Here is a 24,979-nt window from a genome sequence, read left to right as displayed (position 1 = left end):
TTAAAATTGTCTTTATATGTAATTAGAGAAAAATAAAATACTAAATAAGTAATTTTAAAAATAAATGAATTAATTAACTTTAAAAATATACACCCATGCTTTACAATTTTTACTTTCTTGCTTTTTTTTTTGGTTCAAGTTTTCTTGTGCAAAGTGACTAATATGGAAATGTTTTACATGATTGCACATGTGTAACTTATATCAGATTGCTTCCCATCTCAGGGAGGGAGGAGGGGAGGGATAGAATTTGGAATTCAAAACTTAAAAAAAAACAAGGAATGTTAAAAATTATTTTTACATACCCGGGAGAAAAAAAATATTACTCCAAGAGAGAAGATACATCCATACAATTATAGGTTTAGACTGCTGCAAGAGGTCTCATGGTTCCAGTGCAACCCTCACTTGGAGCATGAAGTCTCTTAATTAAAATACTTGTCAAATTGATCTTCAAACTTTTATATGGTGTTATTGCAATCAGAGTAGCAGAGCAACTGAGCCATGGGCACTGGAAGGCAGTGATTGCTGCCAATAGTCTCCCTGAAGGCACTGGTCCTTCACTGAGACACCATGAAAAAAATGAGGGGAGCTAGACTTCTCCAGGCTGATGTCAGCCTGGTTCCTTATATGGTGTTAGTTGAACTGTTTTTTGGAAGGAAATAGAGCATGAAAGCCAGGTGAGATTATTTTTTTTTTTTTTTTGGTGACACAACAGTACATCTTTAGTGAATATCATTTACTGGGAAGATGTGCCTTGCAGGTTGGTGTTTGTATTCTTTTATGTAGCGTGTGTCCCTGGGGAGCTGGCAGTGTGGTATAATGGAAAATACACTGGAATTTAGAATCAGAAGATCTGAGTTCAAATCCTAGCTCTGACACTTAAGAGTTATGTGACCTTGATTAAGTCACTAAACCCCTCTGAGTCTCAGGTTCTCCTTCTTTAAAGTGGGAGAATTGTACGGGAGCAAGGATTCTGTGAATTGATTCTGTGAAATTCTGTGAAAAATATTTTGATAACTATATTTCAATATAATTGATTTCCTTTGTGATCCATGCATTTAAAAAACTTTATTCTTAGAAGTGATCTATCAGCTTTACCAGTCTGCAAAAAGGGTCAATGATACTCAAAAGGTTTAAGATTGCTAAGACCTCTTCCAACTCTAAATCCTTTGATCCTAGTAAAGCTTTCGACTCTGAGCTGTGTTCTGATGTGCTTGAGATCTTAGGCAGGAAATTTATCAAAGAGCTCAGCAATGATGACCTGATATCACAAGTTCAAGAGCAGCTGCATTTTGTTTAACTTTTAAACTCTTTTCTAGTCTCAAATGTAATATTTGGAAAGTACTTAGCACAGTGCCTGGTACATAGTAGATGCTTAATAAAGGATTATTTCCTTCCCTTCCCTCTCATAAGCATTCTTCTGTCCATATGCTTAGGAAGAAAGCAGTTGAAAGACCCTGGACCAAGTGGACCTTCAGATACTGAAATAGTTTGAGAAATAGAAGTAAACATAACAGATGGTTTGGGCTGTTATTATTGCTAATAAGAACTGCTTAGTTATTATTGCTTTGTAGTTAGCCAAATGCATTCCTCCCAATAAACCTCTAAGTTACACAGTGTAAGTGTTCTTATCCTTATTCTGTTTTATTTATTTTTCTTTTTATTTATTTATTTATTTTTAAATAATTTATTTTTAGTTTTCAACATTCACTTCCATAAAATTTTGAATTTTAAGTTTTTTCTCCTTTCCTCTCCTCCAGCCTCCCCAAAATGGCATGTAATCTGATATAGGCTCTACTTATACATTCATACTAAACATATTTTCACAATAGTCATGATGTATAGAAGAATTAGAACTAATGGGAGAATCCACAGGAAAGAAGAAGTAAAACAAAACAACAAAAGAAAAGGAGAGCAAATAGTATGTTTCCATCTGTATTCAGACTCCATGGTTCTTTTTCTGGATGTGGAGAGCATTTTACATCATGAGTCTTTTGGAGTTGTCATAGGTCCTTGTATTGCTGAGAAGAGATAAGTCTATCAAAATCAGTCATCGCACAACATGACTGTTAGTGTGTACAACCTTTTCGTGGTTCTGCTCATTTCACTCAGTATCAGTTCATATAAGTCTTTCCAGGTTTTTCTGAAGTCTAACTGCCCATCATTTCTCACAGCACAATAGTATCCTATTACATTCATATACCACAACTTGTTCAGCCATTCCCTAATTGATGGGCATTCCCTCAATTTCCAATTCTTTGCCACCACAAAAAGAGCTGCTATAAATATTTTTGTACATGTGGGTCCTGTTCCTGTTTTTATGATCTCTTCGGGATACAGCCCTAGAAGTGCTTTTGCTGGGTCAAAGGGTATGCATAATTTTATAGCCCTTTGGGCATAGTTCCAAATTGCTCTCCAAAATGGTTGGATCATTTCACAACTCTACCAACAAAGCATTAGTGTTCCAATTTTCCCACATCTTCTCCAATATTTATCATTTTCCTGTTTTATCACGTTAGCCAGTCTGATAGATGTGATGGGGTACCTCAGAGTTGTTTCGATTTGCATTTCTCTAATCAATAGTGATTTAGAGCATTTTTTCATATGACTATAGATAGCTTTAATTTCTTCCTCTGAAAACTGCCTATTCATACCAGTTGACAATTTATTATTTGAGTAATGACTTGTATTCTCATAAATTTGACTCAGTTCTCTGCATATTTTAGAAATGAGGCCTTTATCAGAGACACTGGCTGTAAAAATTGTTTCCCAGCTTTCTGCTTCCCTTCTAATCTTGGTTGCATTGGCTTTGTGTGTGCAAAACCTTTTTAATTTAATGTAATCAAAGTCATCCATATTGCATTTCATAATGTTCTCTATCTCTTGTTTAGTATAAATTCTTCCCTTCTCCATAGATCTGAAAGGTAAACTATTCCTTGCTCTCCTAGTTTGCTTATAGTATCAGTCTTTATGTCTAAATCATGTATGCATTTTGACTTTGTCTTGGTATATAGTATAAGATGTTGTTCTATGCCTAATTTTTACCATATTCTTTTCCAGTTTTCCCAGCAGTTTTTGTTAAATAGTGAGTTCTTATCCCAGACGTTGAAGTCTTTGGATTTATCAAATAGTAGATTACTATAGTCATTGACTGTTGTGTCTTGCATATCTAACCTATTCCACTGATCTACCACCCTATTTCTTAGCCAGTACCAAGTAGTTTTGATGATTGCTGCTTTATTATACAATTTAAGATCTGGAACAGCTAGGCCACCTTTCCTTGCATTTCCTTTCATTAATTTCCTTGATATTCTGGACCTTTTGTTATTCCAAATGATTGTTATTATTTTTTCTAGCTCTACAAATTAATTTTTGGTAGTTTGATTGGTACGGCACTGAATAAGTAAATTAATTTAGGTAGAATTGTCACTGTTATTATATTAGCTTGGCCTACCCATGAGCAACTGATGTTTTCCCAATTATTTAGATCTGACTTTATTTGTGTGAAAAGTGCTTTGTAATTGTGTTCATATAGTTCCTGGGTTTGTTTTGGCAGGTAGATTCCCAAATATTTTATAATTTTTACGGTAACTTCAAATGGAATTTCTCTTTCTATCTCTTGCTGCTGGGATTTGTTAGTAATATATAGCAATGTCAATGGTTTATGTGGGTTTATTTTATATCCCCTAACTTTGCTAAAGTTGTTTATTATTTCAAGTAATTTTTTACTTGATTCTCTAGGATTCTCTAAGCATGCCATCATATCATCTGCAAAGAATGATAGCTTTGTTTCTTCTTTGCCTGTTCTAATTCCTTCAATTTTTCTTTTCTTATTGTTAAAGCTAACATTTCTAGTACAATATTGAATAACAGTGGTGATAATGGACTTATTCCCATTTTAAAGATGGAAAAATTGAGGCTCAGAGGGGCTAAGTGACCAAAACTTGATTCATGTCTTCTGTCCAACATCTAGTGCTCGTTTCATTAGTTTGTCTACCTTTTAAGGGATCTAAAGTCCAAAGCGGTAACAATAGAATGTAATTATAGTAATAGCAGAGCAGCTAGGTGGCATAGCAGATAGAGTGCCAGGCCTGAAGTCAGGAAGACTAATTTTCATGAGTTCAAATCTGACCTCAGACACTTACCAGATGTGTCACCCTGGGCAAGTCACTTAACCCTGTTTGCCTCAGTTTCCTCATCTGTAAAATGAGCCCAAGAATTGGCAAACCACTCCAATATCTTTGCCGAGAAAACCCCAAATGGGGTCCCAAAGAGTCAAATATGACTAATTACTAAACAACCACACTATACTAATACATACATTATCAATTATTCTTCTCATCAGTTGTTAACCAATCAGAGTTGATTGCCACCCTCAGGAACACCCACTCTTCCAAGGGCATATAAGTACTGAGTGGGTCTTATGAGGGGTTTTGGCATTCAAGATTGCCACTTGACCCCTTTTATTAATTACCTGCTAGTATAATTAATAAAATGGTTAATTACCCAGAAACTATGTCCCTCAAACTTTTTATATGTCACAAGAGGTCGTTGTTTGTCCTTCATTCTGTAAAAAGACCGTGGTGACCAACAGGAAGGGATTCTATGACTTGTAAGTGCATTGGATTTAAGTGAGGCAGGGCTGTACAAAGTCATCAGCCTCACTTTCTCCTCCAGAGCACCCTGGGTCCAGTGGTGAGATATAGATCAGGATGACTAGAGATGGCCCAGGATGCAGCAGAAGACCTTGGCCTTTTTGAGTTAAGGTGTTTTTTAGGTCTCAGTTTGACCAAGGCAACACCCATTCAGTGATTAAGTCTAGGTTAAGAAACGAAACAAACAATGACCTCTTTTACCTAGTTGGTGGGGGGGGGGAGGATCAGAAACAATTGCCATTTACACTCACTCTGAGCCACGAAGACCCAAATAATGACAGAGTGAGGCAATATCACAGGGAGTAGTGTCGGATGGAAGGCACTAAGATTAAGAAGGACTGGGAAAGACTTCTTGTAGAAGAGGGAATTTTAGGTGGGACTTAAAGGAAGCCATTGAGGGCAGGAGATGGAGATGAGAGAGAAAATTCCAGGCATGTGGGACAGCCAGTGAAAAGGACTGAAACGAAGAAATGAAGAGTCTTATGTAAAAAGCAGCCAGGAAACCAGAGCCACTGGATCTCAGAGTATGTGGGGGTAAGGTGTAAGAAGACTGGAAAGGTAGGAGGGGCCAGGTCACAAAGGGCTTTGAATGCCAAACAGGATTTTATATTTTATCCTGCGGTGACAGGGAGCCACTGGAGTTTTTGGAATATAGTGGGGTGATATGGTCACCTGAACTTTTTTTTATTAAGTCGATTCAGTCATGCCTGACTCTTTGTGACCCCATTTGGGGTTTTCTTTGCAAAGATACTGGAGTGGTTTGCCATTTCCTTCTCCAGCTCATTTTATAGATGAGGAAACTGAGGCAAACAGAATTAAGTGACTTACTCAGGTTCACACAGCTAGTATCTGAAGCTGGATTTGAACATGGTCCTCCTGACTCCAGGGCCAGTGCTCTATTTGCTGTGCCACCTACCTGCCCGTCACCTGAGTATTAGAAAGATCAAATTGACAGCTGAATGGATCACGTACTATGTCTTTTCAAGATGTTGTCTCACCCTCATCACCTAGCACAACGCTCTGCACATAGGAATGCTTAATAGACATTTGTATTCTATTATTTTGTTGATTGCTGAATTCATGGAGATTACCCAATACTAACCTGGATTACTCAAATCAATCAATATATATTGATAACCAAAGGGCCTAGAAGACTGAGCTAATCCTCATCTTTAGGTAGAGTTTGTCTTTGTTTTTATATATGTATCACTCCAGATTAATTTTACAAGCTTTGGAATTAAAGGAATAGTTGTGTGTGTGTGTGTGTGTGTGTGTGTGAGAGAGAGACAACAATCGTGACTAATAGAACATTGTCCACATACAGCATTTTCTCACATTTTATTCTCTCCCCTATGTTTCATCCTTTTTGTGGTTGCTTTATTTTTCACTGGCATGGTCCTGGGCTTTGAAAACAAATCACATTCTGAAAGTAACAGCTGGCCATCCTAATGAATGACCTTTTGTTGTAAAACAAAGTCTTTTCAGATAAGGCTCTATCTGTTCCTGAGGGATATGGTCTGGTACTTAGAGGACCCTGGCATTACCACGGCCTCAGAGGGCATCTGCTCCATGCTGTACCTGAATAAGAACCCTTTCCTAAGATTTCCCTATGAATGGTCATCCAGTCTTGAAGGCCTCTAGTAAGAAAAGACTTGATGTACCCCCATGGCAGACCTCGCTACTTTAAACTATCTCTAATGGCTGGGAAGATTTTGCTTGAAGTGAAGCAAAGTTTACCTTTCTGTAATGTCTACCTGGTTGTGTTTAGAATAACAAACCAGAGTTTAAAGATCTGTGATTGGAAATCAAGCTGGTGATTTTCTATTCTCTTCCCTTCCTCCCTTCCTCCCTTCCACTCCCCTAACCAAGGAAATGAAATATTAATCATAGAAGTCAGAAAAATTAAGGATTTGCTTCGTGTAAAGTCCTGTGCCAATTGCTAGGGAAGATACAAAAACAAATAAAGATACTAACCCGGCCCTCGTAATAACTCATATTTATATAACTCCTATTTCTATAGTTCTTAAGGAGTTTATGTGGGAGGACACAAGAAATGCAGAAATCTATAATACAATTTAAAATAGAACATACCTACCTGCAAGAAGTGCATGGTGTGTGGAGTTCAGAAAAGGGAAGATCTTTTTGGGGTGCTGTGTGAGAGGGTGGGGTCAGTGAAGCCCTCACAGAACAGGGGACTTTTGAGCTGGGGTATCAACAGGCAGAGATGGTAGAAAGTGAATTCCAGATCTGATTGAATGGCTTGAACCCAAGCATGGAGGTGGGAAAGTGTGGGACGTCTGTGGAGGGAGGGGAGGTTGGTAAGTAGGCTATTTTGGCTGGACTATTGAGTATATGGAGGGAGGCAATGTTACCGAAGGATGGAAAGGTAGGTTGAGACCATATTGTGGAAACCCTGAATCCTAGGCTAAGTAAAAGCTTTATTAAATAGGATAAAGAGAGTCACTGAAGCCACGTGAAGTATACTCGTCTGTGCATTAGAAGACAGGCCAAGAAAGGAGAGAACAAGACTATTATCATAGTCAAGGTAAGAGCAGGGGAGGGGAAAAGCACGTAAGTGCTTACCGTGTGCCAGGCACTGTGCTAAGTGCTTTACACGCAATATCTCATTTGATCTTCGCAATAACCCTGTAAGGTAGTTGCTATTATTATTTCAATTTTACAGTTTGAAGAAACTGAGGCAGACAGAGTTCAAGTGATTTGCTCAGGGGCAAAGAGGTAAAAAGTACCTGAGGTCACATCTGAACTCAGGTCTTCCTGACTCCAGACCCAGGGCTCTATACCCTGAACTACTCACTCATCTTAGTGCTAAGAGCTTGAACTTGAATGATGCCAGGAATCAGAGTCGAACAGCCAGTTGCAAGCATTTATGAAGTGCTTGCTATGTGCCAGGCACTGTCCTAAGCCCTAGAGATACAAAAAAAGACAAAAAGAATGCCCCACCCTCAAGGAGCATGGGAAGTAAGCAGGAGAGTCTAGGCAAAAGAGAAGGTGCTAACTTGCTCCAGCTAAATTACAGTGTTATGAGTCTTTTTTACGCTAATAATAGCTGACGTTTACATAGCGCTTACTATGTGTCAGGCATTGTACCGAGTGCTTTACATTTATTATCTCATTTGATCCTCACAACAACCTGGAGGGGGGGAGGTATTATTGTTATCCACATTTTACAGATGAGGAAATTGGGGCTAATAGGTTAAGTGACTTGCCCAGGGTCACATAGCTAGTAAGTATCTAAGGCAGGATTTGAACTGGGATCTTCCTGATTTCAAACTCACTGCTCTACACATTGCATGACTTTGCTGCCCTAAACCAGGATAATGCCAGATAAGACACCATGCTTGAAATCCCAATTCATTTTTGCGAAAGGCCTTGCTTTCTAACTTTGTACAGGCTCTCCTTGTCTAGGTTCCCCTAACTCCTCCTGTCCATGTTAACTCTCTCCTCCTCTGACTCCAAGAAGAATTTTGTTCTTTACTCTGGATTATTTTCACATACTCTGTCATGGCAGGGGAGGAGTCTGAGGCATTTGGGTCAGCCAGCAGCATCAACCGGTTCATTTCTTGTGAGAAGGATTTGTCATGCCACCATCTGGGGGCTGTTCTCATTTGTGCATTCAGTCTCCACAGCAAAATCCCAGAGGGAGCACGATTTGACATATCAATTGTCACAAGCCCCCACCGCAGCTATTAATAAGAGCAAAAAGAAAAAAAACTCTCGTGGTTCTTGAATAACGATCCTCTATGGGATTTTATCACTGTCAAATGTCAAACCAAGGCTGGCTCTCTCAGAACTTTCAGAAAAGCCTCTCTTTGGCCGCTGCGGATCAGGGTCTACTACTCTGTATATCCACTGAGGGAACTGGTACATGATAATGTCATGCAGAGGAACAAATCAGAGACATACATGACATTTGACAAATTTTAAAGGGATTTTTAATGTGTCAGCTGTTGTGATTGTAACCATTTCCTCTTTTCAGAAGCACTAACTAAGGAGCAGCTAGGTGGTGCAGTGGATAGAGCACCAGCCCTGGAGTCAGGAGGACCTGAGTTCAAATTCGGCCTCAGACACATAACATTTACTAGCTGTGTGACCCTGGGCAAGTCACTTAACCCCATTGCCTAGCCCCCCCCCCAAAAAAAAAGAATCACTAACTAGAAGCAGCAGCTAATTGGTACAGTGGGATAGAACACAGGAAAACTTGAGTTCCAATCCTATCTCAGACACTCATTAGCTCTGCTGCCCTGGGAAAGTCCCTTAACCTGTTCCAGACTCAGTTTACTTCCATCTTAAAATACCTAGTTCCTTAGTTTCCTAAGTGGCACAGAAAGCCTGGAGTCAAGAAGACCTATGCTCATAACAAGCCTCCGATATTAGCTCTCTGACCCTGGGCAAAGTCACTTCACTACTGTCTGCCTCAGTTTCTCAACTGTAAAATAGGGATAAGAGTAGCATTTACTTCACTGGGTTGTTCTGAGGATCAGATTGGATGATATTTGCAAAGGACTTAGCACACAGTACCTGGTACATAGTAGATACTTAATAAGTGCATGCTTACTTCCTTAAAGGTTTAGCTTTTTCTGATCTTCCCAGGTGATAGTACTTCCCCCTTCCCATCATAAAATTACTTTGTACGTAGCTTGCATTTGTTTATCTGTATATATGTTGTTTTCTCCCAATAGACAGGAAGCGCCTACGAGCAGGGACTGTTTCATTCTGTCTTTGTATACTAGTGCCTTGCACAATGCTCAGCATAGGGTGAATGTTTAATAAATACTAGTTGAACTGAATCAAAAAGCATTAGAATAACTTCTAGTCAAGTCTATTTGGTGGTTATTGTTATTTTTCTCATGAGACTTGGTCTCCCTGTCTTACCCAGGCAGTGCCGAGGTCATTCACGGGCCTGACCCTATCATTGATCATCAGTTTGGAAGCTTCGACACTTCTTAGACAGCCTGGTGCCTTAGGCAGACACGCTGGTGCCAGATTTGGGGCAGACACCCAGTCAATTTTAGTCATAGTGCAGCTCAGAGCTCCCAAACTAAGAGGATTCACCAGTCTCAGCTTCCCCAGTAGCAGGGATTATAGGCTTACCCTACCACGTCTGGCTGGAGTCTATTTAGTTTGATTTCAGTAAAAACTTCTTAATAACTTGTTGTTCAATCATTTCAGTTATGTCTGACTCTCCATGACCCTACTTGGGGTTTTCTTGGCAAAGATACCAGAGCGGTTTGCCATTCTCTTCTCCAGCTCATTTTACAGATGAGGAAACTGAGATACACAGGATTAAGTGACTTGTCCAGGGTCACACAGCTAGTTAGCATCTCAGGCCAGATTTGAACTCAGGAAGATGACCCTTCCTGACTCTAGGCCTGGCGCTCTATCCACTGCACCACCTAGCTGCCTCTTAACAAGTAAAGCAGTGCAAAAGTGAACTGAACTGTCTTGAGAGGTGACAGATTCCCTCCCCATCAATAGAGATCTTCAAACAAAGGGTGGATGGCCAGTTATTGAAGATGTTACAGCAGAGGTTCTTTTGGTGTATGGGTTAAATTAGATGGCAACTGAGATCTTCTACAGTTCAGTGATTTAGAAACATGGTGAAATTAGGCCTGTTGTTCAATCATTTTTCAGACTTATCTGACTCTTGGTGAACCCATTCAGGGTTGTCTTCACAAGAAAACTGGAGTGGTTTGCTTATGAAATATTTGTTGTTGTTCAACCATTTTTCAGTTGTGTCTAATTCTTCTTGACCCCATTTGGGGTTTTCTTGGCAAAGATACTGGAGTGGTTTGCCATTTCCTTCTCCAGCTCATTTTACAGATGAAGAAGCTGAGGTAAACAGGGTTAAGTGACTTGCCCAGAGTCACACAGCTTCTAAGTGTCTCAGGTCGGATTTAAACTCAGGTCCTCCTGACTCTATCCACTGTGCCACCTAACTGCCCTTCCTAAACCCTAAATCCACCTAATAGCAAACCTTGGTTCTGCCTTCCTCTATCTACCTGCCTCCCCCCACTCTCCTACCTCACCTTGTGATTGTGGTTTTGACCTGACCTTTGCATATGATTTTGTTCAAGCCCATTTCGCTCCAAATTTGCCAGTTAGCAACTACCAACTTTGGCTTCCATTTTAGACCTTGCAATTTAATACCTGACCCTTGAAATTCCAGGCTTTCTTACATTCTTCTCCCTTTCCCATACTCTAAATTCAGCAGCGCTGGCCTTCATGATGTTCCTCCTACATCATACATTATTTCTCAACATCCCTGATTTTCTAAAAGACTCGCCTCAAACCTCACCTTCTGCAAGAAGCCTTTCTAGGTCCTTAATGCTAGTGCCTTCCCTCTGAGATTAACTCCAATATGCCATTTATCTGTCTTTTACGTACATAGTTGTTTGCACGGTGTCTGTTAGAATATGAACTTCTTGAGGGCAGGAACAGTTCTTGCCTTTCTTTGGATCCCCAATACTTAACTAAGGTGCCTCTCAGATGGTAAGTGCTTAATAAATGTTTGTTGACTGATTGACTGACCTGTACCCCTGGCCACTGACCGTTACTATCAACATGTGTCCCCTTTTTCCCCCTCCCTGCCCCTATCACCTGTGCTAGAAGGTCCTAAATGGAACATCTCCCTCATCCTCCCCCATTCTATAGATGATTCAGCCAATACCATAGAATTTGAGAAATCACAGACCCTCCTAGGCCATTCCCAGCTCCTATCAGGCCAGAGGAAACATCATAATCACTTAACTGATCAGTTTTTCAAATGATCCAAGCATATAGATGTAACCTGATTTGCATTTAAAAAGTAGATTTATGTAATTGGGTAGAGATTCATAGAGATTCTGCACTGATTCTGCCCCCACTGAGAGAGCAGAACTTTAACAAAGGGCTGGGGGTGTGCAGCTCCCAGCCCTGTGCTTGGAAAGTTCCTTTTTTCCTTTGAGGCTCCCAATGTACCCTCATGCTGCAAATGAAGGGATCCCCAGCAGCATAAAGACACAGTCAACCACAAGTGTTTACAAAAACTTATATTAAATATGGTGATTTATGTCTTACAGAAGTAAGGTTGTGATGGAATACGGGTCCTGGGTCCTCTCAGTTGGTTCCTCACACTAGGGCAAGAGCCTACAATGAAACACACACAGTCATGGATGGGATAGGCACCAGCTGCTACCCAGGTTGTGCCACTACATGGGATGACCGCTACCCTTCCCTTCTCTCCTAATTGTCTTCAAGAGTACCCCCCCCCAAACTCCTATCATACTTTTACTAAACCATATGGGGTAAAAACCTTCTCCCTTCAACCAGTTTGAGAGCTGATCTCATGTTTCCTCTCTTTCCAAACTGAGAAGACCTACAAGTCCCAAAAGGTTTTGTGATCATACCTGGCAAAGGGTTATTACACAGACAAATAATAACATATTTATATAGGACTCTATAATTATAAAGCTCATTACAAGTTTGATTTCATTTTATCCTCATAAAAACCTTGTGAGTTAATATAATGACCATTATGGTTATTTTGTAGATGAGGAGATAATAATTGACATTTCTATAGCATTTTAAATGTACTGTTACATCTGACTTTCACAACATCCCTAAGCAGCAAATGTTTCAGATATCCCCATTTTACAGATGAGAAAACTGAGGTTGAGAAAAACTAAGTGATTTGTCCATAATCATACATAGTGGTAGTTATCATAGGCAGGATTAGAATCTAGGTCTTCCAGACTCCAAATCCAGCATTTTTTTTTTTTTGGTTAGACAATGGGGTTAAGTGACTTGCCCAGGTCACACAGCTAGTAAGTGTTATGTGTCTGAGGCTGGATTTGAACTCAGGTCCTCCTGACTCCAGGCCTGGCACTCTATCCACTGTGTCATCTAGCTGCCCCTTAAATCCAGTATTTTTAAAGCAACACCACACTACTCCACTGGGGAAACTGGACCTCTGAAAGGAGAAGTGACTTGCTCTGGATCATATAGAGAATCAGCGGCAAAACTGGAATAGGAAGCCAGATTTTGTGAGTATTGTCCAAGACAGGATCTACATCATTCCCCTACACACCGCCTGTAACATAAGAGCTGTCCAAGTCAGAGAAGATGAGAGTTCTCTAAACGCAGTGAACAGAATTACAGCACGAATATTACTCAGACCATTAAGGTCATTGGTACATCCATTGGCCAGAATGATCAGCCATCTGTCACCCTCTCATCTCATAGATTTTATTTAAAAAGTGTTTTTTTTAAATCTGTTTTCTCTCTCTTCACCTCCCCATTGAGAACAACATGCAGAGTCAAGCAAAACAAGTCCGCATGTTTGCCATGTCTAAACAGTTTATGTCTCAATCTGCACCCTGGGTCCAATCACCTTTCTGTCAGGAGGCCTCTCCCCTTAGATATTTCACCAATCAATGCTACTTTTCTGTTCTTGTAGAATTCCAGAATCTCAAATCTGAAAACATCCTCAGAAGCCTTCTAGTCTGGCCCATACCTGAACAAAAGGTTCTTTATATGATCCCTGATGGTCATTCACATTCCATATAATGGTCTTCAGTGATATGGGGCACCACCTTTGTAGGGCGGCCCTTTCTGCCTTGGGATGGTTCTCCTTATTAGGAAGTTCCAAAGAGGCCAAAACCTACTTCTTTATGTGTAAAGGTGGAGATGAATCATTCCAAGTAAGGCAGATACAATCACTCTTTTTAGTGCACACTTTTCTTGCATGGTGATGTAAGGGTAGGGGTAGGAAAATGGGACCTCAGAGATATAGTTATCTTCCTTCCTCATTTTATAGAGGCCCGGATAGATAGGTTTAATAACTTTCCTAAGGTCATAAAGATAGGCATGCTTCTAAGTATAATCTGGTTGGGACAGCTGGGTGGCACAGTAGATAGAGCATCGGCCCTGAAGTCAAGAAGACCTGAGTTCAATTCTGACCTCAGACCAAACACTTGACACTTATTAGCTGTGTGACCCTGGGCAAGTCACTTAACCCCAATTGCCTAAAAAAAAGTATAATCTGGGCAATCTGTAGCAGAAAAAGAACCAATAGTTAAGGAGATACTGAGGAGGAGAGAGAAAGGGAGGAGGGAGAGAAAGAGGGATAGGTGGAGAGAGGAAGAGGTAGAAGGGTGAGGACAAGTGTGAACAAGATGAAGGAGGGAAAAGGAGAGGGAGAGGGAGGAGAAGAAAAAGAAAAAAAATTAAAAAGCAGAGAACTGGAAACAAAATAGAAGTCCATCAAACAGAGAGTGGCTTAATAAATTGTGATATAGTGGATAGAGCACCGGCCCTGGATTCAGGAGGACCTGAGTTCAAATCCGGCCTGACACAAAACACTCAGTAGCTGTGTGACCCTGGGCAAGTCACTTAACCCATTGCCTAGCAAAAAAAAAAAAAACAAATTGTAGTATATTATTACAGCATATAAAATAATTTTTAAAAGACAATTTCAGAAAATCTTGGATAGCATGGACTAATCCAGAAGGAAGTGTGTAAAAGTAGGAGACCAGTTTAGATAAGGGCAACAGCTTTGTAAAGAAAAACAACTTGGAAAGAATTAAGAACTCTCATCAATGAAATGACCAACCAGAGGACAAATGACCTCCTGAAGACCTATGATGAAGCTTATTTATTACCCAATTCCTGACAGAGAGCTGATAGACTCAGAGTGAAGAAAGAGATGCACTTTTGGATATGACTGTTGCACAGATTCATTTTGCTTAACTATACCTATTTGTTAAAGATTTTTTTCTATTTCTTATTTTTTTAATTGGAGGGGCCTGAGAGGAGAGGAAGGATTAATAAAAATATTGTCCCCTCCCCCAAAAAGGCAGGCCATTGAAACATTTTTTCCAATACATAGAAGATAATAGAAAATAATTCAGAAGAAAGCATAGACAAGTAAGATTGTTTTGCAAGTAATATGTGGGATTTGTCACATACTTTTTATTTTAAAGCAAACAATTTGGAATGGAGATTTATCATTTCATGTACAGTCTTGTTTTTGTGTTTTCTGTATATGGAAATGTCCTTCTATTTTTGTGTTCATGTTCAGAATAAAAACAAGGTTTTTTTTAAAAAATAAGTCTTAAAGGAAAATCTATAGACTTTTGGGGGGGAGGGGTAGGTTGAGATGAGATCAAAGGCCTATTGAAGTATTAGTATAAATGAAACAATTTTTATTTTAGGTTGGAAAGATAAAGGTAGTCTGGATAGAGAATAGGATCATAGTTATAGATTTAGAATTGGATGGGAGCTTCAAGGCCATTGAGATGAACTCCCTTATTTTACAGGTGAGGAAACTGAGACAAGTACCTTGCTCAGGATTATCTAGCTAGTGCCAGAAGCATGATTTGAGTCAAGAACTTCCTGACTCAAGTACAGTCTCCTTCTTACTAGTTGATTATTTCTTTGATGAAGTAATTCTATAAAAAGAAGAACAGAAGGCCAAGGATAGACTCTGGATAAGAAGTATCCCATGCAGGAGACCCATAACGAATGGGCAAAGAGTGAGGGGGCATAATGCAATGTCAGAGAAGGCAAGGAGGGGAAAGAATTTAAAGATGTGGGCTGGAGGTGAATTACTCTTAGGTCAAATGAGTTAAAAGCTGAGAAGAGGCCTTTGGACTAGTCAGTAAAGAGGTCACTATTTTTTCTTTTGAGAATTGTGATTCGTTGTTTTGGCTACCACAACATCTCTTTCCTCCTTCCCCTTCATTCTCATACCATTGCTACCCTGGTTCAGACCCTTATCTCCTCTCACTTGGAACATTACATTGGCCTCCTAATTGGTTTTCCTGTCTCGAGTTTCTCTTCTCTCAAGTCCATCCTTTTCAAAGCTTTCTTTAGACTTTTCAGACCGTGAGCTCCTTAAGGTTAAGGGTTGGTTTTGTTTTGTTTTGGTCTTTTTTTGTGTTCCCAGCACTTAGCACAGTGCCTGGCACATAGGAGATACTTAATAAATGCTTATTGACTAGCTAGTTAGAATGGTAAAGATGGAAGCCAGATTGTAAGAAATTGAGGATGAACTATATTGGGTAAAAATGGAGTCACTCATTCAAAGATTTGTTTCTAAGAAGATAAGAAATAGATGTAGCATCATATTAGTCCAAGGTTCTCTTTAAGATAAGGAAATATGTCGATACTTGAAGTGTAGAAGAAAGGAATCGAGACAGAGAGACTGAAGATTCTAGACGGAGAGAACATAAGAAGGAGAGTAAGGCATCTCAGCGAAAGTGGAAAGAAGGGGGACTGAGAAAACTCTGGAACACTTTTGAGTTTGGCAAAGACTTGCTTGGGAAGAAGAAGAAGAAAAGAAGAAGAAGAAGAAGAACAGGAGGAAAAAGAAGAAGAAGAAGAGGAGGAGGAAAAAGAAGAAGAAGGAAAAGAAGAAAAAGAAGAAGGAAAAGGAGGAGAAGGAGGAGGAGAGGGAAAGAGGAGAAGAGTGAAGGAGAAGGGTACCTTTGGTTTCTAAAGCTCTTAAGGTATCATGCATACAGGCCTTTGGGGCCCCTGAGCTGCATCTCATACAACTCCAAATTAAATGCTTCCTGGAATTTCCATGGAGTCATCTGGCTTCTTATTTAATCTTTAAAATGAAAACTGAAGGGGCTGTTGATCACTTTCATTGACTCCAGGATATGATAGAAACCTTATAGGCCTCTAATTTCCTAAACCTTGTCTCATCTCCCTTCTTGAATATTGATGATATATTACTGTTTACTTTCTAGCACATAAGTTTAATCATTCCTGCTTGATGAATTCTTCAACATATCCTATTTGATTTGTTTTTTGTATTCCTTAATGAATATTACTGTCTGCAAAAGGGATGAGGTTTAAGCCTGTGGGCCATTGAATTATTCCAGGTCTGCTCCCATGTATTCTTGCTACTCAATACATCTCTCTTTCCTCCCAAGGGAAGGGTCTGGGCAGATGCATTTCATCATAGCACCTCCAGAAAGAACACATATTCATACAGCAAAGAGAATACCTTCCCTCATTTTGGTGTGGCTCTATCTAATATTATTGTAGTGTCTGTAAAAGCAGTTAAAATAAGGTATTTAGGAGAGAAAACAGAGTAAGTGTGAGCAACCACAATGAATTACAGAAGATGTCATGTGGAGAAACCAAATAAATCTCTCCTAATATTTTTAGCACGCTGTGTTTCCATTCACTAACTCAATGGGAGTCTTAGCAGCTTTACCTGGAAGTTTATTAATGCTTACTTGATTGTTTTAAGGAAAATAACTTAATAGTTTTTTATTTTTAAAAATCATGAATAAAACCAGCAGTAAGGTGAATCAAGCCAGTGTATTGTGTTGGCTTTTAAGAAGCAGTTTTTATAAAGTATGGCTTCCAACCTTCTTTTGCCTGAAGTCCAAGGATTTTTTTGGCTCCCTGAAATTCACACCCTTCAAACCACCAATATTTTGCTGTCTACTGCTTCAAACCACTTGCTGTCTACTGCTTCAAACCACCAATATTTTGCTGTCTACTGCATGCAGAGAACTGTGTGGTTCAGTGCTGGGGAGGATACATATCTTAGATATCACATGGTCTCTGTACTCAAGGACATTTGGAGGAAAAGATACCAACACTCAAAGCCCTAAAAACTATAACACAAAATAATGCATAAGTGCACTAGGAAGGTGTGAGTAAAGTGCTGTGTTAGATGTAATGGGGAAGACAGAGTTATCAAGGTAGGGGGAGACAGGGAGTGGCAAGGATATATGAGGGATATTCCTGAAAGAGATGGTATTTGACTTGTGCTTTAAAGGAACTGTATAAATTCAGCAGGCAAAGAGGGGAATATGGGGAATACCTCATTTTTATTAAATTCATTTTGGGACTATTTTTCTCCCTTTCTTATCAATTCATTTAACAATAACAAAAAAAACCAACAACAATATATATATTAAGCACCTACCAAGTGTCAGACATTTGTGCTAAGAGAAACAAAAGACAATAACAAAATAGTCCCTGTGCTCAAAGACTTGACATTCTACCAGGGAGAGTGGTAACAACATGTACCAAGCTAAGTGACTCCAAAGTGATTGCTGTTTATCCTTCATTCTTGAAGAGGATAAATGACACCATAAATGTCTTAACTTGAAAGTGAAATTAGATTTAAGTGAGTCAGGACTGTGAAAAATCACCAGCCTCACTCTCTCTTCCAGGGTCATCTGAGTCCAGTGGCAAGACATAGGTCAAGATGACTGGAGACAACCCCAGATGCAATGGGATTCCTTTCTAGGCTAAGGTCTTTCCCAGGTCTCAGCTTGTCTGTGGCAATGCCCATTTGGTGATTTAAGGCTAGGTACTTGACCATGTCTTAAAGCCAAATCACTTTGACTCCAAAGTATAGACAAAGTAAAAGCAGCGTATTTTGGGTGGAGAGGGCAGTTACAACTGGAAAGGATCAGGATAGGTTTCACTCACAGAGGCAGCAGTCCTTGACCTAAGCCTTGAAAGAAGGCAGGGATTTTAACAGGTAGAGATAAAGAAAGAATGCATCCCAGGCATGAAGGAAAGTCCATGCAAAGGCCCAGGGAAGGATAATAGAATGTTGTCTTAGAAGAATAGAGGGACAGCTAGGTGGTGCAATGAATAGAGCTCTGGCCGTGGAGTCAGGAGGACCTGAGTTCAAATTCAGCCTCAGACACTTAACACTTACTAGCTGTGTGACCCTGGGCAAGTCACTTAACCCCGATTGCCTCACCATGAAGAAAAAAGCAACAATAAAAAAAGCAAAAAAAAAAAAAAAGAAGAATAGAAAGGAGATGAGTTAGACTAATATAGATAGCTCTCTTAGACTATTGGATAGGAGAGGTGTTGTCTAGTGGAAGAGAGCTTAGATTGGCGCACCCTTTTTTGGTGCCAGAGAGGAAGAATACGTACAATAGGTGGAAACCATGTAAGGAAAAGCTTGCTAACAATTTGAGTTATCTCAATGTAGAGTGGGTTTCCTTGGGGAGATAGAACCTCCTTCTTGGAAGTCTTCAAGCAGAGGCAGAATTGTTAAGGATGGTAGAGGAGATTCTCGATCAAGAATGGATTGAAATAGATGAACCTCTGATGCCCCTGCTAACTCTTAAATTCTGTGATCAGAATCCTAGCTTTTCAAATGACTAAACCACATGATCTTGACTATTTGTTTGACCCCTCTGACCTTCAATTTTCACCTCTGTAAAATGAGGGATTTGAACTATGGCTGTCCAGCTCTCAGATTCCTTTGAGCTCTACCTAAATCCTATCATCACATGAGTACTTTTAATGATCCTATAATTCATTGCTTTCTGTGCCAGCTTTGGCCAACAGTACTCAGAAATAATTAATATGTTCAAATGACCTATTCAGACCTAAATTGTAACTTTTCCTATTTTTTTCTTCTTCTTCAGATCTCAAAATTTCCACTTTAAGAGATCTGTCGGTCTAAAGCCAAAACACTGCTCAGCCTCATTGCTTTATGAAGGAATGGAAAATCTTCTGGGCAGCATAGTTAACTTCAGTTTCAAAATAATGACATTGGTCTCTGCTTATCTGAATTCCTTGGAAGATGAGGCTTGGCTTTTAAGTCCCTGAGATCAAGAATGAAATCCATGAGTGAGTGGCTGTCACCATACCTAGAAGATTCTAAGCCTAGGGCTTTATCTTTCCTTCCCCTGGATGTCTGAAATATACTAAATTCTTTGCTTGGCTTTTTCTTGAAGAAATAAATGCCCAATGAAAAGCTCTGATGAGCCATAAAAGGAATTATAAGTCATGTTTTATATCCACATACTAGGCCTAGCATGATTCAGTGTGGTGTAGGGAAAGAACATGAGACTGAAAGTCAAGAATCTTGGATTTTAGTCCCATTTCTTTAACTCACTGTGCGATCTTGAGCAAATCATTCCCCTTTTCTAAATTTATCCTTCTGTAAAACTGCAAAATGAGGGGGTTAGATGACGTCACCCATATGTTTCCTCTATGCTTCTTTTTGTATTCTCCAACCTTAGCACAGTGCATATAGTAGGCACTTAATAGGTGCGTATTGACTGACTTATAAAAGTATATGATTAGACTTATGTGAAATAATGAAGAGTGAAATGAGCAGAACCAAGAGAACATTGTATACAATAACATCAATATTGTTTGAAGAGTAAACGTGAATGACTGAGCTATTCTGAATCATGTCAATAATCAAATCAACTCCAAAGGACCTATGAAGGAAGATGATATCTACCTCCATAGAAAGCATTGATATATGCAACTATGTACTGATAGTCTCAAATAGTCTGTGTCAAATGTTGGCCTTCTCCAGTGCAGGGTTGGGAAGGAGGGAGGAAAACAGCTTAGGACTCAAATGTAACCAAAAAATATTAAAAAAAAAGAAATGATAAATATTAGAAAAGCTATGGGAAAGACACCAACACTAATAAATACACTGTTGGTAGAACTGTTTTATATATATATATATATATATATATATGTATTGAGAGAGAGAGAGAAAGAGACATATATATATACATATATGTATATATATTTGTACATACACACACACATACACACACACACACACACACGTTCCCTACAATAAAATGTAAAGAGTATTTACTGGAACTTAGAAGGAACCAGGAGACCTGAGTTCAAATTCTAGATGTGATACCTATTTGCTACCAATTCTGAGCTCCAAATGCTCACACTGAAAACTGGACAATCAGCTCTCACAAGGCAGTTTGAGCTGGCAGCAGCATACCTCTGCTTATAACCCTTCTCTGTCTAACATAGTTTCACAAAAGTATAATTAATTAATATAGATATATATTATATATTATAACAATATATACTATATTATTATATAATAATATAATTAATAATATATTAATATATAATTAATAATAACAGTACCCCAGAATGTCCAGAGTTGGGGGTGTGGGTTGGAATAGTGAACTGCGACATCATTGCTTTCATAATATTGTTCTATGGAGGCACTATCTCATGCTATATTGTTTTACTTAACATATTTTCATTAATAGATGCCATTATGACTATACCTTTTTGAGTCTTCTTCAGCATGTTCAGATGTTGTACAAGACCTTCACACAGGGAAACTGTTTAATAAACGTTGGTTGAATACCTAAATGTATGGGGTGAATTTGGAACTAGAATTGGCAAAAGTGGAAGAACACAGATTAGTATGATGGGGGGAGGGGAAAAGATAGAATAAGAATTAGATTTAGCCAAGTCAGGTCCTGTTCTACAAGCTCAATGTTTACCTTTAGGAATACATTTTAGGATCTGTATCTGGAAGTAAATTTAGAGATTGTCCAACTTCTTAATTTTACAGATGAAGAAATGGAGATGTAAAGATGTTAAATGATTTGCTCAAGTTAGTACACAGATAGTTAGAAGCAGACCTGGAATTAGAAGCCAGTTCCTCTGACTCCAAATCCAGTGCTCTGTCTAATCAATCATGTTGCCCACTTCTAAGTTGTGTTGACTTTGAGAAACCAAAGTTCTAGGTTTCTGTAGAGTTTTTTTAGGATTAATTTTCCTAGTGGTCTTCAATGTGAAATAAGAATGACATCACAAAACAGGTCATCTTTTTGTGTCTTTGGTCAAAGTGCCAAAGCATCAAAAGTTTATAGTAGTTTACCATGCATATATCATTCAATAAATTGATTCAATAAACATTTATTGGCTGCCTGTGAGATATGTATATATATGTATGCATATATGTATATATATAATATGCATATATAATCTATATAATCACAGTCTAACATGGTATGTGTATGTTTGTGTGTGTATAAATTTTCTGGCACCAAGTTAGGCTTCCTTATAAATACATGCTTTGGTTAGCTGACTCAGTTACTTAGGAATGAGGCCAGGGGTTCTGACTTGAGACTCAAGTGGTCCACTGATTTTTACTCAGTTCCATGACTACAAATAGTACTCAGATGGCTGAGAGTGATAAAGTCCATATTGCAGGTGTGTATCATTGGAAGAAAGAGACTCCTTCACCTTTCTTATTCAAAAAGTTCCCAAGTCCTGTTGATTCCATCCCCAAAACATGTCTTCAAGCTCTCTCCTCCTTTCCAATTCTGTTGCAACCATTCTAATACAGGATCATAGATTTAGAGCTGGAAAGGACCTTAGAGTTCAACCCCTTCATTTTATAGATGAAGAAACCGAGGTTAACAGATGGCCTTTAGTGTCACATATTTAGTAAATGTCTGAGGCAGGGCTCAAGTTCAAGTCTTCCAGCACTCTTCCACTGCATCATCTAATTTAACGCTGCCTAGATTACTGCAATAACTACCTAATAGGTCTTCTTACCTCCCCTTTTTCTCATTTCCATTCATCCTTCATAACATGGATAAAACAATTTTTCTTATCCAGAGATCTGATTATGCCAATCCTCTACTCAAAATTCTTTAATGGCTCCCAACTACACATTGAACAAAGTCCAAATTTCACAGATTTGTATTTACAGTCTTTCACAATCTCCCAACAATCTATTCTTCCAGATGTATCTTATACTTCTTCTTTCTACAAAGTCTAAAATCATACACTCATAGGAATTAGATCTAGAAGGGAATTGAAGGGATACCAAGTCCAGCCCTCCTATTTTATATGTAAGAAAACAAGCGTGGAGTGGTTGGCTTATTTGCCCAAGGTCCCATAATCAAAATGTTGTAGAAATAGGATAGGCATTCAGGCTGTCTGACTCTATTTCTGTGTTCTTTCCACCATCCCCTGGAACCTCACTTTCTCATCATGTCCTCTGCTCTTGCCACCACTGTGTCTTTGTTTGCACTGTTTTCAATGCTTAAAATTTTTGGCCTATTGAATTCCTACACATCCTTGAAAGACCAACTCAAACTTTTTCTCTATGAAATTTTCCCAGTGGATATTAACCTTCCCCTCATATACCACTTCATTTTGCACCTCTCCAATGCATTGTTGTATTGCTACAAGATATGGAACACAATGGTCTCTGAAGAATTAAAAATGAAAATCACCCAGAGGACAATGGAGAGGTACATGATGGGTAAGAGCAGACTGCAATATGTAACCAAGGAAAAGACTTACATGAACTGATGCAAAGCTAATTGAGCAGAACCAAGAGAACATTGTACATAGTAACAGCAATTTTGTACAATGAAAAACAATGAATGATTTAGCTATTCTCAGCAATACCATGATCTAAGACAGTCCCAAAGGACTCACGAAGAAACATGCTATCCATCTCCAGAAAAAGAATTTATATTGTCTGTATATAAACCAAAGCATACTGTTTTCTTCCTTCCTTTCTTTCTTTCCTTCTTACTTTCTTTTTTCTTCCTTCCTTTCTTTCTCTTTCTTTCTTTCCTTCTTCCTTCCTTTCTTTTTTCTTCCTTCCTTTTTTCTTACTTCCTTCCTTTCTTTTTTTTTCTTCAAGTCTTTTTGTACAAGATGACTAATAGTGAAAAGTTTTACATGATTGCACATGTATAACCTAAATAAGATTGCTTATTGTCTCAGGGAGGGGAGAGGGATAGAATTTGGAACTCAAAACTTAAAAAAAAGCACAAATGTTAAAAATTATTTTAATATGTAACAAGAGGAAAAATAAAATATTATTTTTTTAAAAAATGTAACCAAGGAGGAACTTTGAAGAATAGGAAAATATACCATTTAGATAATGTATGATATGAAAAGAAGATGGTATGATCATATGGTGAGGATACGGATGATAAGTAGACAGCCTGAATATTTCAGTCAGTCAGTCAATACATTTAATAAGTGCCTACTCTGTGTCAGCTTCTGTGTTAAGCACTGTCTTCATGATATCAGGAGAAATCAAGGAAGGCTTCCAGCATTTTGGGTGCACCTTCTATGTTTAACTTAATGAAGGACACAGACAAGAATTACATAGGATGGGCAGGCATAAATGAGTTATCTTCTCTCCTCACTAGACTGTAAGATCCATGAGGGGAAGGAACTGTGCTTCATCTGAACTTTTCTATGCTCCCAAGGTCTAATACAGTGCTCTGCACCTAACAGCCATAGAATTAATGTTTACTGGATTAAGAAAGCAGTATTTAAGTTGGATTTTGAATAATGTGTCAGATGATAACATTTAGCAGTAACATAAAAAGAAAATTCCAGGAACAAGGAGCAATGTGAACCAATATAGGAGTCATTTGTATGTTTTAGCTCAGTCCCACAAACATGATTCTGTCCACCTTTCAAAATACAAGGCAGTTGAGGTCATTAGAAATAAGAGAGACTATTGGGTTAAACCAGTGCTGACCTCCATGAAAAATAGTTTCCTAAGTCATAATGTTCTTACTCAATCACCTCTTTTCCTTTCAGATCTTGAAAGTAGCTTCCAAACATCAAAATGAATAGCAAGCCATTTTAACCTTGTGATATCTTTCACATTATAATTTTAACCTTGGCCTCCAGGCATTATTTAACTATGACAGAATTCTATTGATAGGCTTGTTTTGTTCCTAGTAGCCATGAGCAATTCAAAGGCATTGCTTCTTACACAGGCTGCTGGTCTGGTTCTCTGCTGATAAATGTGTTAGAGTTATTCCTAGTAACTACTTAATCTATTGTTGTTATATATTAGATGTTTTTTCTTAGTGAATCTGTCCTCTTACTTTGGCAGACATTGGGATTGCAAGAGAGACAGGACACTGTCTTAGCAGGCACTATCATTGGACTTGAGGGCAGGCAGGGGCTATGGCCATTAATGCCTTTGTATACCTAGCACCTAGCAAAGTGCCTGGCACAGAAGATGTGGGTTCATATCCCGTTTCTGACACTGTCTGTGTCACCCTGGGTAAGTTACTCCTTCTTGAAGCTTCATTTTGTTCATCTATCAAATTAGGTGGCCTCCAAGATCCCTACCAGCTCTAGATCAATAATCTTTTAATCGTATTACATAGTAGTAAGTTAATAAATATTTGTTAAGGGGCAGCTAGGTGGCGCAGTGGATAGAGTTCTGGACCTGGAGTCAGGAGGACCTGAGTTCAAATCCAGCCTCAGACACTTGACATTTACTAGGTGGGTGACCCTGGGCAAGTCACTTAATCCCATTGCCTAGCCAAAATAAATAAAGAAATAAAGAAATATTTGTTAAGTGTTTATTAATCACTTAATGTGTGATAGGAAGTATGCCAAGCATGAGAGAAGGAAACAAAGGAAGGAAGGAAGAAAGAATGAAAGAAAGAAAAAATGAAAGAAAGAAAAAGAGAGAGAGAAAGGAAGGAAGGTAAGAAGAGGAAGGAAGGAAGGAAGGAAGGAAGGAAGGAAGGAAGGAAGGAAGG

The 24,979-nt window shown here is 38.8% G+C and overlaps 1 protein-coding gene across 2 annotated transcripts in view; it reads right to left on the bottom strand.

Moving 5' to 3' along the window:
- Positions 1–24,979, bottom strand: part of PRIMA1 (proline rich membrane anchor 1) — a 188,496-nt gene that overhangs the window by 152,434 nt on the left and 11,083 nt on the right. For both annotated transcript variants that reach the window (XM_027870058.1, XM_027870061.1), the window contains exon 2: positions 11,730–11,798. The gene's annotated coding sequence lies outside the window, so the exon portion shown is untranslated. The remainder of the gene's footprint in view (positions 1–11,729; positions 11,799–24,979) is intronic.

Source organism: Vombatus ursinus, unplaced genomic scaffold (assembly GCF_900497805.2).
Source record: "Vombatus ursinus unplaced genomic scaffold, bare-nosed wombat genome assembly UNPS02014794.1, whole genome shotgun sequence".
In the NCBI taxonomy this organism is placed as follows: domain Eukaryota; kingdom Metazoa; phylum Chordata; class Mammalia; order Diprotodontia; family Vombatidae; genus Vombatus; species Vombatus ursinus.
This window is presented reverse-complemented; position numbering and strand designations above follow the sequence as displayed.